The following is a 14,406-nucleotide window of genomic DNA, read 5'->3' as shown; positions in this document are numbered from 1 at the left end:
CAACAGAGACAGACAAACAGACATCAGAAAACCTGCCCATTTGAGCAAGTCATTTGTTAAGAAGCCCTCTGAACCCCTTGGGGAGAAGAGGTCCATTGTAGATGTGATCCCATGGTCTATGCAAAGGGACCCCCACACTGCAGTGATGTTTTTGACAAGACCTGTGATTGATTTGCCGGTTTGCTAATGAATGGACCTGGAATTGCACATTGCTTTGGCTCTAGAGAAAGCACATGATTACAGCATGCACGGTGGCAAATGCTATAATTAAAGATGCAAAACAGGGTTCATTACACACCCATTTTCAGTGCTTGGAACTTTCTGAAACAGTTTCCTTTTCAGAAGCACCATCTGCAGGTGATAAGCCTCAGGAGACTTTCTTCCACCCAGGACATACAAAAAGAATTTTTTAAAGAGTAGGATTGGGACAGAGGAAGGGAGCTCATAAATCTTTAGAATGTAAAAAAAACAAAAACAAAAACAAAAAGGAACCTACCTTGTCCAACAAAAAAGTGAAAGAAGGATGGTGACAAATCTCAGAATGGGGACCCATATAACTAGGTCTCAAGAGTTAGGACAAAATGCTGGCTTGCATTCAGAAGGCAGCACTTGGAAATTATATCATAGCTCTGAAAGATCACATCTCAATAGTAGATTGAGTAAGATACGGTTTGTCCTCCGATACTAGGTTCACAGTGGTTTCTACTGAGCCAATAAAAAATGAATAACTATAATCACAACAAAGACAAAAACACCCATCATGAGTGGAGAGGACACCTTCCCCAAGTAAAGTGCCTGGATGCCCCTGAGGTCTCTGAGTTAGAGCAGGTAGAGGAAATGGTCTTTATTTTCCAGGTGGGGAAAGGAGGGTAATGAGGCACAGAGAGGTTAGGTGACCTGCCTAGGGAGAAGGAGCAGGTCAACAGCCAAATCAGGACAAAAAACTGGCACTCCTGATTCCCTATTCAGTGCTCATTCTCCCAGACTGCACTGTCTCAGAAATGTCAAACACATTATGCAAGAATATCAGGAGTCGGTGTTGAGGCAGAAAAGCTTGGTTTCCAGTATAAAATTATCAGTAAATGCAGAGCACAGATATGCTCTCCCCAGCTGAGTGCACACCTTGCAGCAGGCCCCAGGAGCCTCAGTGCCCCCCAAGCAGTGCATCCCTTCACACACTGGCTAACAGCAAAGCCATGAGATACAGCACCTCTTCCCTGCGCCCCTTTCAGGACACATGGTAAATTGCGAGCTGGATGGGGCCTACACATCTGCAGAGGCAGAGGTGGAGGAAGATGCTGGAAGCACCTACCTGACTAGTGTCAAATTTTTGCCCTTTTCCTGATCCTGAAATATAAAAGGGAAGGGGGGGAGGTGTCAAACAGAAAAAGAATGTCACCTGTTACATTTTGCTAATCCATGCCAAGACAGTAAGAGTACAAATTCCAACCAGGCCAGGCTAGGAACACCTCTTTCTAAACATCCATGCCCTATGGGGGCGCCTGGGTGGCTCAGTCAACTGAGCAACTGACTCTTGGTTGTGGATCAGGTCACGGTCTCGCAGTTCATGAGTTCGAGTCGCTCATCAGGCTCTGCACTCTGACAGTGCAGAGCCTGCTTGGGATTCTCCCCTCCCTCTCTCCCTTCCTCTCTCTCTCTTTCCCTCGTATAAATAAACAAATATCCATGCCCTCTGGCCCTCCTCAGAAGGCATTCTAGAGAATACTTGGACATGGGCCACACATGTGCAAACCGCGTATGTGCAGGTACACACACAGTACAACACAGGTTGTTACTTTCTGTAACTACTTAAGGACACTGAGTAGCAGAAGGTAACTTCAAGAAATCATAGAATCCCTCTGCCTAGGGGAGAAAACCCAGGAAGTCACAGGTCGGCACCTCTGGCTAGAGCCAATCTGGAGAAGCACCTTTAAAGACCTCCAAACGAGAGATGAAGTAGAACCCTCCTCAGTCACCTCTAGGAGAGTTTAACTGCTTCATCGCTTCATCGTTAGCAAGTCTTTCCTTAAGAACAACTTACATCCTTCAGGCTGTGGCTTAAACCAACTCCCTCCCTCTAGCCTGTCATTATCAGAAGCACATTTGCATTCTTTTGGCAAATTCCAATTTTTCTCTTCAGTACTGGTAGCAACTAAGGACTGCTGAGTAATAGGGGACAGCATGCAGATTTATGTGAAAACAAATAAAAACCACAGATAAAGATCTTTAACTACAATCTAGATGTATATTTTTACCTGAAGTTGATAACAGTTTAAATTATCAGGCCCATACCCGAGTTGGCTTTTGAGAAAACTTTGGTTACTTCTGCCTAAAATGACCAGTTCAAATGAAAACTAGAAGTTTAATAGTATCTGCAGTTTGGGGCATTCTATTCCAGCACTAATTAGAATTCCTGGTGTATATCCCAGGGAAAAACTGAAGATCCTAAACTGAAGGTTCAATTAACACTTTGCTATGACCACTAAAATGTGCCTCACACTGCCCTCATGTCCTTGTTGTAGGGATCAAGAAATCTGGGCTTTTGATCCTAGTATAACCACTAACGTGTAACTAGGTTGCTGTGCAACCCTGGGCAAATAACAGCTCTGAACTTGAGCTTTTCTTCACTGGTGAAGTAAACTTATCAGAACAAATGATCTTAAAAGGGGACTAAAATGTCTAAGATTCTGCCTAATAAGTCTGTGATGATGATGAATTGAGAAGAAGCTTGTGAAATGCTTAGCTCAATGCCTGAAAGTACACAGTAAGCACTCAATATAAATGCTCGCTATAATTACCAGTGAGCAATAGGCACCATCTGGTCTCACCAACAGAAACAGAGCTTTGATTCCTACTCCACTGTCCATGAGAATGCCACCACTGAGCCCCTAAGAGCAAGCAACAGGTAAATTCATATTAGTTGCAGAAAACTATCTACACCCACAAGTGAGTTCTGTGAAACTTTAGAATCATGAGGGTGACATTGAAAAAAAACACAAAGAAGCCCCCTGAAGTCATTAATTCAGGCTGTTTCTTTGCAGCTAGCCAACATTACCCCAAATTGGACTAATCCTACATCTTACTCGATTGCTGACCCTCAGTATATCAAAGAACCACCCTGGGTTCTGTCTAAACACTACCTTACACGGTATGTATCATTCACTGAATCTCCTTACTGTCTCCTTCCCCTTCACACACAGGAAGACTGCGTGTTCCAGCCTCCCCAGCGACTGGGTTGGGACCATGTACCTGAGTGAGCTCTGTCCATTAGAATGGTGGTAGTAGTAATAATACAACTTTCAGATCCAGTCCTTAAAGGCATCCAGAAGACATGCCGTCTCTCTTCTTCGTTTTGGTGGCAAGTGGGGAGGCCAGATATGAAGATGACAAAGTGATAAGATGGAACCCACTTGGATCCAGACAGAGGAGACCTGCCTTGAAAGCCTGCCCAACCCCCGCACCAAACTTTATAAAAGCAAGAAATAAACTTCCACAGCGTTATGCTCCAGCTCTGTCAGGCTGTTTCTGTAGCACGGCTTATTGTACCCTAATTAACAAAGATTCTGGTCCTTCAAAGTATTAAGGGAATGGAGATGTATTAATTGCCTATAGTGTTTGTCAAATTCTGCATTGCAACCTATTATTTGGTCCTGAAATCAATTTGGTGGATTATAATCACCATGTTCAAAGAAAAATAGAATAGAATAGAAAATATCAGGAGCTACTTTTAGCATATAAGTAAAAATTGTTTCATGAAAGGTTTGGTTCAGTTTCGTAAGTGTGAGTATGTATTTCTGTGGGTTGGGTTGTGATACGTACTGCATTTCTTACTGTGGCTTGTACTAAAAAACAAACAAACAAACAAACAAACAAAAAACAGAAAGTGTACAGGAATCTCATGAGGTGGGTATTATCCCCATTCCATAGCTAAGGGCACCATTCAGAAACTCTAAGTGATTTGTCAAAGTCACACAGCTACCAAGTGGTGGCACTGGCATTGGACTGAAGTCAGGGTGCCTCCCAGCTCTCATGCACATTGGTCTTCATCATAGGTGGTACATCCGACAGCCCCTGGCCCACAGCCACATCAGCCAGGCTCCTCCTGGGGCTCCTGAACATGTACCCTCCAACCTCACCTGGCCCTTCTCACAATTTTAGGAGCCACATGTGAGTATTCCAATGGCTTCTATTTGTGGATATCTTAAACAGATGTGCATTAAAAAAAAATCATACAAATTTCTCAGCCTATCTGTAAAATAGGTCAGTTTATATTTGATTTCTCCCAAGTGGTGGCTCAAATACCATAGAAGGAAAACTGAGAGAGAAAGGTTAGCTGATGCCAGGCCAATGATGGCAAAGGGGGATCTGATATTTATAAATCCTGAGCATCAGATGGGGAAAAAAAGAAGAAAGAGAATCCATTCTAATAAGGCTAGATGAGGTAAAACAGAAAAACTTGAACTAGATCTAAAAAGACCTATCTATCCCACTTTTTCTCATCGATTCTTTAAGTATATCTGGGGACAATCCAAAATTAAAATATGGATACTGCATACCTTGAAAATCAGCTTGAAATATTCCTGGGAGCTTTTTGCCCCTTTAAATATCAATCTTTCGGCTTGGTTATCGGCTTGGCTCCCAGGAAACTCAGGCCCTGATTCTTTGGGAAATATGAACATCCTGTTGTCTGATTCAAAATCTGGAAGCAGTATTCCAGGCCTGATTCTGCCTATGACAACAGACAGGCAGGGGGCCATGGCCACCCCAATGCAGGAGCCCAGGGGCTACTTCTACAGGTGTGTGCAGATAACCAAAATGCTAAAGACCAACAACTTGAGCTTTTACTTGAAATGGACAGAGAACATGCTACAGCCAAGTTTATCTACAACCCCTCAGGACTAGAAATCAAAAGAAGCTGTGGAATGGCAAGCAAGTCCTGGCTGGCAGCCTCCCAGAGAGGGAGGTCTACTCTCAGCAGGTGGTATGGTACAGGATCTCTAGCCTTAGGGCCAACACAGGAGCTTTCACCTCCAGCAACCAGGCCTAATGTCCACAGGAAGCAGTTACCAGAATGAACAGGATTCTGAAAGCATTTCTCACCCACTTTAACTAGGGTCTGTTCTATTCTACCACAGCCTCACCAGAATCACTGCCAGAGACAAACCTTTTTGCTTCCTCGGGGGTCACCTAAAAATCCACACTCATAAAGGTTTAGCAAGAATGACTTTGCAACCCCCATGCCCTGCCCACGAAGCTCCACCCTCAAGCCCACATAACAGTCACACACAGACTCATCATGACTCCCGGCCCCTTTCCAGCTGACAGGGTGCTCCCTGAGGCGGGATCTTTCCCGTTGAATATCTCCAGCTCAAATATTCCATCAGAAACATTTGGGCCCCATCTGAGCTCACACGTTCTGTCATGGCCTGGCCCACACCCCTCCCCATCCACCCCCAAGAAATAACAGTCTGATGTTCCCTCTCTTCTCTGTCTCTTTGGGAAGGGAAGATGTTACTCACTAACCTAACAAGTGTATTTAAAAATTGCAGCTGACTGCCATAGTAAATTCATGTCATGTTTTTTATGATAGATAATATTTCAGAGACACAGTCCTGAATGGAACCAAAAAAAAAAAAAAAAAAAAAAACCTTCTTAGAAAAACAATTTCTGTTCAGAAACTCAGCTGCCCACTTTCAGCTGTTACTTCTATAGAGAAAACACGTTTTGGATTCCGGCAGACAGGCAACAAAGCCAGCTAGGGACTGGTGCAAAGGAGGAGTTTGTGTGTAACTTAAACTTAATGTGGGAAACTCCAGTCATGGTAGCACATCTTTAAATCTCATTAAGCCCCTTCTAGGTATCAAAGGTGAGCCAGTCCTGCCATTTCCTGAGTCCTGTCAAGTACAGGGTACAGGAAATTGACAAAAGAGCTTCCATTAGTCTAGCCAAAATTCACATGGCCCTATTATTAAGATGCTGCCTAGTCTGATCACCCTCTTAATCTATCAAAACTCCAAAAGGATAATCTTTTAAAAGCTTCCCCCTTTCCCACCCTTTTAACCCCCAAGTCCTTTTCTTTGTTACTTAAATCAAGGTAAGTTGATTTTGTGCAAAGTTTGGAGGAGACATGCTGGTAGCTGGCAGCTGACAAAAAACAAACCCGAGACTTTTCTACCTGGAAACTATTCCCTTTGACTCAAGACTCAATGTTACCACTTTGTAAACAAAGATGATTAAAAAACTCTGCCTTCCTTTTTTTTTTTTTTTTTTTTTTTCTTTCCCAGAGTCTTCTCACAGTACCTGGCACTCTCAAAATCCCCCATTAGGCACACCACAAGAATACTCAAAGGGATTACGTGCTCTTTGCTGGTTTTGTTTTATAAGCCAGGGGCCACTGAAAGAAAATAGAGCCTCCCGTCCAGGTGTCCCTGCTTGGCAAAATAATGGATGCAGATTGATGTGCTCTGGAGGTAAAGGACATTAACATCCTGAGACCTCTGGCAGGCACACTGCCAGGCCAGCTCCAGAGAGGCCTTGAAGAGCAGAGCAAGATTCACTTGCATCCCCGGACATCTCTCGACAACGGCTTTTATTGTGGGCCCAGGCTGGAAGGCGGGGGCCCCTCCCCGTCGCTCAGAATGAGTGAGGAGCTGAATGGGCATGCAAGATGGACTGCCTGCATTATTGATTTAAGACGGCCAGCTGACGGTACACTGCGCCTCCTTTTATTTATTTCCACAAGGTACATCTTTCTCTAAACTGAATTGTCTTTGATTTGAAAGCTGGGGTGTCTTCCCCCACCCCCACCCCCAAAGAAACTGAATCCCATCTCGACACAGCTGCTCAAAGGCAGCCTGGTGGCTGTTACCTACTGAGGCGAGTTTTTGTGCTGCCAAAGGGAAGACAAGGCCCGCGCTGTGAACATAATTTTTGATCATCCCTGTTTAAATACGCTGAGTGTCAATCAGAGAAGTTTGAAGAACATTATAATTACAAAATATATCCCTGCTCTATAATCAGTATTGTTTGTTATAGTGGCCTGAATGGTGATAACGATTTCAATATGTAATCCACGGAACTTACAAATACCCGTTTTACATGCGCCTTTAGGAAATACACTGGGAGGAAGGAGAACAAATAAAAAGGACCACACCAGTCAATGGCATGTTTTGATGCTGGGTTATCCTCCCAGTGACGGCAGCAGTGGTGATGCAATGCTAATGAAATGGTTCTCCGCCTCAGGGGACATTTCGTGGCCAGAACCCCCAGGCCTGGAACACTGGGTCAGGACTCTTGGGGTTCACGAAGTCATTGGCCCTTGCCTCAATTTTACTCTCACCTTGTGTGGGATCTTGTGGGACTCGGCCTAAGCCAGGCACGCTCCCACAGTCACCTTCAAACTGTGTCTCTGTGTGTTCTTAAAAGGCAAGAGTGAAAAAGCCCAGACACCTGGATGGGAGACGTAGAACTGACGATGCCATGCCGAGTGGGGACTTTATCCGGGGACTTAATTCACTTTACTTTGAAAGCTTCTCACCCTCTAAGAGGCAGACTGAAAATGAATTTTAAAAGAGGCCCCCGATTACACCCTCAGCCTACCCTTCACTTTGAAAACTGATAAGCAAACCTACTCATCCAACATCCAACCCCACCCCCGGTTGGCTTCCTTCACACCCACCTCCCACAGGACCCCCAGCTTTGACAACAAGATCATCTGCCAGCACTCCAGGGCCTGCACAATTGACTGGACAGAACTAGCTGCCTTCCTAGGAGCCCTTTGTGAGCCATCAGAGAGCCAAGCTCCAGCAAAAGACAGAATTTGCCTTCACTGGCTTCCTTATACCTACAAGGTCAAGTCCCCACTTTCTAGACTGCCATCCCATGCTGCCAACCATCTGGCTCCAGCCTTGCAATCCAGCCTCCCTACAGAAATCCTCTCATTCACAACCCTCCATATCTGGCAGGAAATTCCTGCCACCCACCTTTGCTAGCACCTTCTCCTGCTCTTGAGAGCATCCTCCAGCCCTCCTGCTCCAGCAATCCAGATCCTATGGGGTCCCCCCACCCCAATATCCTTACCCACCTCTGCAAACTACAACACCTAGTCTGATGCTCAGGATCTCTCATTTGACACCAGGTATATGCACTCTTCAAGAGAGTTACAGAACTACAGAGGAGGAAGTGACCTTACACATCACCTAATGTAGCATCCTTCAGTTCTTCAAGACAGAAATCCAAAGTGTACACACGGCCTTCCCACTCTGCAGACCAGAGAGCTTGCTCCTAGGCCATGGAGCGTCATGGGCTTCTGGAGGGCAAGTTCCCAGTCAGCTGCCTTCCGCTGTTCTCTCAGAGCTTCCCATGGCGCCCTCCCTGCAGAGGAGCAAGAAAAGGCTGGCCAGTGAAATCCCTGCTGCCATACTGGTTTAGGATGCCTAACTATTCTGAGGCTAGAAGGTCTCTTTTTATTTTTTCCACAGCGTGTAGCTTTCTCCACAGCAAATTACCTATTACTTAAAGGCCATTTCCACCTTTATCTCTTTTCCTCTACCTCCCCTCCCCTCAAAATAAATCCTTTGCCGAGGCAGTAGGCATCTTCCTTAATTGCCACAGTTTGTCTTCCCAATTGTCACAACACAGCCTTTCCGTCCAAGGTCCCAAGTTCTGGATCTTGTTCCAGGGTAAGACAGATAAAATAAAAATGCCAAGAAATAGGCTGGAAGCAAGGGTGCTGCCCCTCTCCGAGTCCCTGTTGCTACTTAATCAGACTGCACCACACCCCATACCCTAGGGAGTCCACAGTGGCCCTCGTGTCCTTTCAAGTCTAACATTAACTTTACAAGGTTCTGTCTGCTTCACTCTCAGTTTGGAATCACATTTTTTCTTTTGAACAAGGCCAGGAAGTAGCCACTGTAACTTGTTAGTGAAGTCATATGAGAACATACAAGCAAGTATACAAATGTATGTTCGATTCAGGGGTAACATCAGCCTACAGTACACAGGGATGGCTTCGTAGAAAAAGTACGATTTGAAATGGTCCTTAAAAGACAAATTGGGTTTGGACAGTGTTTCAAGTGGGGGACATAAGGAGACAAAGTCACAGGAGTAGGATCTAATGTGGCAGGAGACAATTAACCAGGACTGAGTATAAACTGTAGCTGTCCTTCAAACAATGAGCCTATAGATGTCCACCAGTGACATGGTCAAGAGATTTCCTCCAAGAGATCACTTGGGTGAATGCAGAAAAGGGGGGATGGGCAGGAAGAAAAGAATGGAAAACAGGGGGACCTCTGAGAAGCCAAAACAACAAATGGTACTCCTGAGGCCCCAAGACAAAGACAGAGCCCTATGTGAAATCTGCGGATGAGAGTTGGGAAGGGCCCTGGGGACATTTTCCCTGCCTGTGTCCCCCCCTCTTCACCAGCACCCGCCACAGAAGGGATAATAAAATATTAATTCTATCTGATCTGGGGCCACCCAGGCAGTATCATGTCATATGATACTTTAATGACCACAAGTCAGGCAACACAGCCTGGCTGTGAAGGAGGAACTCCTCTCCCAGCCCAAATCCAAAAGGTGCTCATGTTACAGGAAGAAACAGGAAGTGGGGCTCAGAAACTGAGAGTGGGGCCCCATGAACGTACCAGGGCCCCCTGGGAGCCTGCTCTGTCTATGCAGGATAGAAAGGCATCTACCACTTTCCACCTTGTTCTTCATCACCACTAAAGTGAGCTGTTCTTCAGCGTATGGTGTCACTCCAGAACTAATAAAATGTGAAAGTCTAATTGTATTAGCAATTTCCCATCATATTCTATTAATATGTATCATATTGGTATCCATTTTCACTAATGTGACATGAAAGGCAGTAATGTGATTACTTTTTAGTGAAAACAAATGCTAATGTAATTAAATGTTGACCACATAAGCTGGAAGATATGGCAACCAGCAGGTATTTGGGACTTTCTTCTAAAAAAAAAAAAGAAAGAAAGAAAGAAAGAAAAGAAAAGGAAAGGAAAGGAAAGGAAAGGAAAGGAAAGGAAAGGAAAGGAAAGGAAAGGAAAGGAAAGGAAAGGAAAGGAAAGGAAAGAAAAAAAAAATGAAGGAGGTGGAGGAAGAGGGAGGTGTCAATCAGAACCGGGCAAAAATATTTCAAGTGTGCCATTGAAATTCATCGTCAAAACCTGCCAACAACAGAACTCTTCTTTAGGACACTGCCTGGCATACTGTAGGTTAACAGGCATGATGGAAGGCAATACAATATACAATTAAGACATGGTTGTTGACATCAGAGAGATCTGCCTTCAGACTCTGGAATTTTCTAGCTGGGAACTTTGGGCAAGTTAATTTCTTTAAGCCTTGGTCTCAGCATTTGAATAACAGAGATAATAACAGCATCAAACTCAGAGGTTCTTAATAGAATTAAATGAGATCATGCTTGTAAAGCACTTGGCAGTGTCTGGCACATAGCGAATGTTCACAAAATATTAGAAATTATTGTTGTGATAAACATAAGAGCAGAATAGTCTAAAACTTTTTGTCCAATAATATTAGTTCATGTTCAGCATGTAGCCCTTTAAAATATGCCTTTGTTGTGCTGGAATATTCTACCTTCTTTGAAAAATGCAGAAGAAAATGCTACAAACTAAAAGGAAAGAAAACATGGGAAATGGAAACTAAAACTACCCACGAACCCTTCTAAATTTTGTTCACTGCTGAGCTAAGAATGAGGGAGATTTTTAGGTTCAAATGTGCAAAGACCAAGTGTCCCTCTGAAGTGTAAAAAAGTGTTTTTGTTGTTGTTGTTTTCATCCAGGTCCTTTGTCCCTTCCTGTTGCTAGTTCAGAAGTGAACACCCAAAAACCCTCTACTGTACTGAGCAGGAAACACAAGAGGTATTTACCTACAGACTCGGCCATTGCCAGGGACACAGAGGGTGTGAACTGGCCACGAAGCACCTGTGACCCAGGCTTCTAACCAGCTGGGTGGCAGGTGCTCTAAGAGAGATGTGGCCTTTCAGAGGCTCTTCACAGCTAGGACTCCTATAGGAGGAAAGCTAGAGACCAGAGAGAGGACCAGAAGACCTCTTGTGGTTGTTTCCCAACAGGATCAGTGCAGGACAGTATAGGTTCTGGCTACGGAAGGCTGCTGGAGCCATGTCTGCCCCTAGTGACCCCACATCATTTCCAAGTTCCCTTCTGACTGCAAGAGGCTCTGACTCCACACCACACACCTGAGAGAACCAAAGCTCTTAGCCATCAACTTTGACTTCTGACAAGCAACTCAAAGTTTCTCCATGTTCCAGCATCCTTAAAACACATTTTCCCTCAGATATTTGGAAAGAGCATCTATGAAATGAGAACGGGTTTGTTCAAGGTGCCTGGTGTCCTTGGGTGCCTGGTCACATTGAAAATTTCATTTTATATGACAGAGAATTCCACACACTTAGAGCTTTACATTATTTAGAATTACTCTGGACTGCTCTTTTCATAAATGAAGTTCATGTACTAAGCATTATGTTCAGCACTGTATTTAATACATCAATCCCCTGAGACCTGCACTATTAACCCCATTTTACAGAAAAGGAGCTGAGCTGAGAGAACAGCCAGTAACTAGAGGCAGCACTAAAAATTAAATCCAGCCTGATTCTAAATCCAGTATTTTCCAGAGAACTATCTGCCTTTGTGAGAAAATACTTTTTCTCGTCAAAAGTTACTAGAAGCTCACTGAGGGCAAGAATTGCCTTTTACCAAATCTAATGAAATTAGGAGCTCTGAGTTTAATCCCTGCCTCCACCTCTCACCTACTGTGTGAACTTCAACTGTTATCTGGCCTTTTTAAGCAGCGGAGCTGTGTAATTTATAGTCCAGAACAGAACACATCTGAGACTGAAGGGGAAAACTAACCAGACAGGATGCTGAGATGACAGATAAACCAAGGTTGTCCTCAGGAAATGGAGACACATGGTCCCTCGGAGCCTTGCACACTCATCTGCAAAATAGAGAGGCTGGATGAAACACCGAGGTCAAGAGGGCATGAGTATAGTACTATACAATGAGTATAGTACTATACGATGAGTATAGTAAGGGGGGGAAGGATATTCATCTGGACGCCTAACCAGGAACACAAAATAGTGAATACTGGGGGCAGAATGAGCTCACAAAATGCATTTGTTCACGTATTGTTTAACCTCTGAAAAACACTACAAAACATATAAAAGAAAAGCCATCTCTAATCTCACCAACTACAGCCCTCTTTGGAGTTTGGTGCATTGCTCTTTCCTGATTTGTACTTATGTTTCAATAACATAACATACATAGACACACATCTTTTTTTTTTTTTTAATCAAAAAGCAAGTGATCAGGCTGTTGGCCTGCACTGTGTTTCTGCTCATATCAGCATATAAAGATTTGCCTAATAAGGCAATATGATGCATCATCTTCCATCACTGCATGGAACTGTACATCTCACCATTTCCCCTCTTACCGAATGAACATTTAAATTACAGCCATTTCACAAAGAATTGTGAAGAATGTCATTATACATATATCCTTAATATAGATACAATACTCCTATTATTATTTTATTTTTTAGGTACTACACAAGAGCATTTTAAATTCTAAGGAATCCAGCAAAACTACTCACCAGAAAGTCTGTACCCATATACCCATTCCCACTGATACTATATGTGTCTGCCCATTTCCCTGAATGCTTGTCAGTATCAATGTGTTTTCGTTTTTGCAACTCTCCTAGGTGAAAAAACAATTATATGCTAGTGTGTAACATTTCTTTAATAACTAGTAAGGCTGAGTATCTTTTCAAATGTTTATCAGCCAGGGGCGCCTGGGTGGCTCAGTCAGTTCAGCATCCGACTCCGGTTCAGGTCATGATCTCAGGGTTTGTGAGTTCAAGTCCCATGTTGGGTTCTGTGCTGACAGCTCAGAGCCTAGAGCCTGTTTTGGATTCTGTCTCTCCCTCTCTCTCTGCCCCTCCCCCACTCGTGCTCTGTCTCTCTTTCTCTCAAAAATAAAAAAACATTAAAAAAAATTTTTTTAAACTACAAATGTTTATCAGCCACTGATATATATTTTTCTGTAAATTACCTGTTCATATTTTTGTCCATTTTTATATGGGCTGTCTTTTACTGTTTGTAAGGCCTTATATATTAAGAATTCTTATATATTAAGAATTGTAATCCTTTATATGGGATGCAAATATCTTCTCCCAGTCGGTCATCTGTCTTATAAATTTGTTTACATTGTCTTTTCGCATGTGCATAATTTTTTGCTTTTGAGTCCTATGTTTCTATTCTTTTTTCTCCAAGGCCTCTGGGGTTCCTGTCTTCCTTTGCAAGTGATTCCACCCCCAAGTTTATAGAATATTATGCAAGGTGGAAGTCTGAGGCTGGGAGTCCCCTGGAGTCACACACAGAGAGGGCTGGGTTGGAGCCCTAGGTAACTGGTGGGCAAGGCTGGGGGATACTGAGCAGCAGCACTGCTCCTGCTTCTCTCCCAAAATACTCCAAAGGTCAGAGAAGAGTGGATCCACACTGCCAGGGGTCTGACAGCCCAGCTCAGTGAAAGGAAAAAGTTCTTAGAAATCCCATGCTTTATCTTAAGAATTCATTAGAATTTTGTTTTCTACTCCATGACTTATTAATACTTATTTTGCTATAGAAGTAATATTTTGATTACTACCAAACTAAATTATTTAACTTCCCCTCCTTGAAATCCACCACGTTTATGAGGCAGGCAGCACTAGGCACTTCCAGTGGTAACTGAACCCCAGGTTCAGGCATTTTTTTAAATTGTTATTAAAATTAGACCAAAGCAAGAGTGGCTAAAATGAACAAATCAGGAGAGACTATAGATGCTGGCCAAGATGTGGAGAAACAGGAACCCTCTTGCACTTTTGGTGGGAATGCAAATTGGTGTAGCTGCTCTGGAAAACAGTATGGAGGTTCCTCAAAAAATTAAAAATAGAACTACCCTATGACCCAGCAATAGCACTGCTAGGAATTTACCCAAAGGACACAGGAGTGCTGATGCATACAGGAACATGTACCCCAATGTTTATAGCAGCACTTTCAACAATAGCCAAATTATGGAAAGAGCCTAAATGTCCATCAACTGACAAATGGATAAAAAAGATGTGGTTTATATATACAATAGAATACTACTTGGCAATGAGAAAGAATGAAATCTGGCCATTTGCAGCAACGTGGATGGAACTGGAAGGTATTATGCTAAGTGAAACAAGTCAGTCAGAGAAAGACAGATACCATATATTTTCACTCATAGGTGGATGGATCTTAAGAAACTTAACAGAAGCCCATGGGGGAGAGGAAGGGGAAAAAAACCAAGTTACAGAGCGGAAGGGAGGCAAACCATAAGAGACCCTTGGATACTG

General features: G+C 43.5%; 1 long non-coding RNA gene across 1 annotated transcript in view; it reads right to left on the bottom strand.

Moving 5' to 3' along the window:
* Positions 1-11,989, bottom strand: part of LOC147582502 (uncharacterized) — a 181,637-nt gene extending 169,648 nt beyond the window's left edge. The window contains exon 1 of the long non-coding RNA XR_015248732.1: positions 11,904-11,989. This is a non-coding gene — a long non-coding RNA (uncharacterized LOC147582502). The remainder of the gene's footprint in view (positions 1-11,903) is intronic.
* Between the last annotated feature and the right edge of the window lie 2,417 nt (positions 11,990-14,406).

The sequence above is a fragment of the Puma concolor genome, chromosome A3 (genome assembly GCF_028749965.1).
Source record: "Puma concolor isolate L17-30 chromosome A3, mPumCon1.1.hap2, whole genome shotgun sequence".
Lineage (NCBI taxonomy): Eukaryota > Metazoa > Chordata > Mammalia > Carnivora > Felidae > Puma > Puma concolor.
Note: the sequence above shows the minus strand (reverse complement) of the source record. Positions and strands in the feature narration are given on the sequence as shown.